Raw genomic sequence first — 3,822 nt, 5'->3', positions numbered from 1 at the left:
TCTCGGCCTCCCAAAGTGCTGGGATTACAGGCTTGAGCCACCGTGCCCGGCCGAAACCCTGTCTCCACATAAAATATGAAAACTAGCTGGGCATGGTGGCAGGCACCTGCAGTCCCAGCTACTTGGGAGGCTGAGGCAGGAGAATCACTTGAACCCGGGTGGCAGAGGTTGCAGTCAGCCAAGATCGTGCCACTGCACTCCAGCTTCAGTGACTGAGCAAGATTCTGTATCAAAAAGAAAAAGAAAAGAAAAGACAAGAAAAAATAAGCATAAGCATTCTTCCAGAAATGAGTTGGAAAACTGGAGACACGACTGTGTTGGATTGAGTAAGAACTGTAGGTGTTTCAATGCAGAGGCACTGCCCTGAATATGACACGAAGGCACCGCAGAGGGTGGGGGCTACTCTCCGACTCCATTTTCCTCCATAATTCCTCCTGTTTAATGGATCTGCTGTTCAATGGAAATCATGTTAAAGATTTTGGTCACAGAGCACGTCATGATTTGAAGGGAAGATCTCATCTCTTCCAGTCCTTTTAGGAATTTCCCAAGGAGAAAACCTTGGGAGAGAGGAGAGTTCTCTCCAGGCCACACCTGACTGCTGTCAAGCAATTTCTGGTGACAGTGAAGCAGCAGCCACTGAGTTTTCTTCACCCCATCAGCAGACATTTCACAACAGCAACACCAAAACTGTGCCCAGTGGAGTCAGCTCCATACCCTCACACGTGCTGACAGCTACGTTCATTTTGACAAGCAATTCACAATGTTTTTCAAGATTTAAAGTTCTATTTTTTGAGTGAGGTTTGCATTATGAGTTGATGGGATGTTTAAAAAATTCTAACTTGTTCCTGTGAGATTTTCATCTCCTTTCTGTGAACTCGTGGTTGGTTTGGGGCCAACTGCCTGGATGTGTGATCCCCTACAGTCACACAGCATCTGTGCTCAGAGGGACACACACTTGTCTTAATTATTGCAGTTGCTGTAATGCTATTATGATTGTAAAATCTGTGATAGCTTTGAAGAAGAGGCTCTTTAATTTGCACAGGGCCTCTTCCCTGTATAACTGGCTGTGAGTGGGCTGCATGCCCCGGCACCCTTGCAACTGGACGAGGCTCACACTTGCCTCTCTGTCTTGGCTTCTGGCCAGAGAGGCCATGGCAAGGGAGTGTGCTCTCCCTACGTCAAGGGGTGACCTGGAGCTCTCCAGGGGCAAATCTAGGCTCCGTGGGACCTGAAGCTGGGACAATTCTAGGGTTTTCTTTGGGAAAAACACTGCAGTGTTAAGAATGCTTAGGTACAAAAAGGAATACTTCGAATGGGAAGAGAAATCACACACATCTCCCGGTTTGTGGTATGATAAATGTTACCATTGGAATCATCGATCCCACTCCTGGGTCTGTATCCCAGAGGGGAAGCGAATCAAGTACAGAAAAGTCTGTGCCCACACGTGTACAGTAGTGCCATCAGTGATGGATGAGAACCCAGAACAGCACCGTGTCCCTAACCTGAGACTGAGTGTGACGCGGCCCCTTCAGGCCAAGGAACTCGAGTTGCAGCAAAGAGGAACCAACACAGATGTCCACTCCGATGTCCAGGCAGTGTGAGATTCTCAATGGGCAAGGTTCAGGGTCTCATTCCTGGGGTGCTCTGTGCGATGACCTCAGACGCCCTCCCTGCAGGCTGTGTCCAGGGCCTGCTGGCCTCTCCTCTGCCCCCTGTACAGAACTCAGGTTGTCACCGTGGCCTGCACAGAGGACACGGTACCTCAAATGTCAGACCAGGTGCTGTAAGCACCATTCCATACAGAGGCCAATAGCGATAGGGCCGCGTAGAGGTGAGTGTTCCGTGTCTGAAGGAAATTCCCACCACGATGGGCATGCCAGGAGAACATGCATCCTTCAAACCCTGAGTCCCACCCTCCCCCTAGTAAACTGAGCATCTTTAAAGCGGGGGACATATCTTTGCAAAATTGCACACCTTTGCTCTGAACAAAGTAAGGAAATCCCAGACTAGACATCATTCTAAAGAATAGAACTTGAAACACATTTGCTAAAATCTTTAACAACTAAAATGTCCATGTGATGAGATCCCATGTGTCCTCTTCTAACGTTCTCTAGATGATTCATTATGGAGCACATTTTTGAAATATATGAATAAAGATGAACTGTACTCGGAATGAGGTCAGGATGCATGCTGTGAATATCCGCCCTGCACAGAGAAAAACGTTCACTTTGGGTGTGGGGACAGAGGGGGCCGGCTGTGAAATTCCAGCAGAGGGGTGTGGACGCCCGGGAGCCGGCCGGGCTGCTGTGTCGCCCCTGAGGCCCCGGGAGTGAGTGGCCTCAGTGTGTGTTAGGTCCAGGGCCCCAGCTCCTGCCTCCCCCTGGGCATACTCTGAGAGAACCAATATCCCAGAGAGACTGAGACGTTCTCAGAGCCAGCCAGTCTGCCCCGCGGGACGACACCATTTTCCAGGCGCTGGTGCAAGTGACTCCGTCCCGAGAAATGCACAGGGTTCCCTCTGAGGAGCCTTCTGATCACAACACGGTAAGCACCAGAGAATTCAGTCTCCCCAGCGCTCCTGCGGGCCTTCTAGGACACCACAATTACACACAACAAACAGAAATCCCTCACTTCTCAAGTACGTTCTGTCTCATCTTTGAAAACAGTTTCACCCGCATTGAATAAAATATCTCTGTTGCCAGTTCCGTGTTATAACACCCACATTTGTCAGCTGGATGACGAAGGCTCTAACCACCTTCCCACAGTCTTGGGAAAGTGCAGAGTCATCTCCAGGCTCCGATGAGTCGCTGGAATCTGCAGTCTCAGTGCAGTTCTTTGTCCCAGCTCTGAAGTCGGGATTCTGCTGAATTCCTCTTCTCAAATCACAGCCTAGTGCAGGTTGTCACTTCCGTGGCATAAATTAATCTCAGGTAGCACCGACCCCATGCTTCTAACACCACATTTTCACCTAGAAGGGAAAGGGGTGACTCTCAGAAGTCACCTCTTCCTAGAACCTTGGGACAGGGTCTGGTGACTGACAGCTAAGGCCCTGCCCTGCAGAAACACCTCCTCGCCTTCCTCTTCCAGCACAGGCTGTCCTGGGCCAGGGGCCGAGGGGGCCCAGGTGGTGGCAGGCATATTTGGGGTTCTGGAAACACAGGAGGCCAGCACCCATAGCAGATATGCTGAGAATAACAGGGGCCGGCTTCTCGGATTGGAAGTGGAGTTCACACATAGGGAACGGGGGAAGGCCAGAAGGAAGGCTTGGGATTGAAACTGGAGTTAGAATGAACTCCCGTTTATATAAATAACATAGGTGGTATATAAAATGCATGTGTTTCTCTGTGTGTGTCTGTGTATGTGCAAGTGTTCATAGACACTCTCTCCTCACTTCTCTCCTCCTCCTCCTCCTTCTCTTCTTCTTCTTCTTCCTCTTCCTCTTCCTCCTCTTCCTCTTCTCTCTCTCTCTCTCTCAGCCTGGAGACAATCACAGCTGAGCCATAGGGAGCCCAGGGGTGCTGGAGCTCAGCTACCACCTCCAGCTCTATGGAAGGAGCAGGGCAATTTTGACACAAATGCCAGGTCCCCGGCATGAGAGGAGGAAGACAGCGCTGGAATGTGCATTGCAGACAGAATGTCAGGAGCGTTCCGAAGGAGACAGAAATGGCCGCAGAGTGCAGGGGCTGAGGGAGCCACCTGCGGCCGCCGTAAGGAAGGACCTCACATTGGGAGGCTCCCAACAGCAGAAGTGTGTCTCTCGTAGTCCTAGAGGTCAAGGTGTCTCAGGCCGCGCTGCCTCTGGAGGCCACGGGGAGGACCTTT

The sequence above is a fragment of the Colobus angolensis genome, unplaced genomic scaffold, assembly GCF_000951035.1.
Source record: "Colobus angolensis palliatus isolate OR3802 unplaced genomic scaffold, Cang.pa_1.0 Scaffold53, whole genome shotgun sequence".
NCBI lineage: Eukaryota > Metazoa > Chordata > Mammalia > Primates > Cercopithecidae > Colobus > Colobus angolensis.
Note: the sequence above shows the minus strand (reverse complement) of the source record.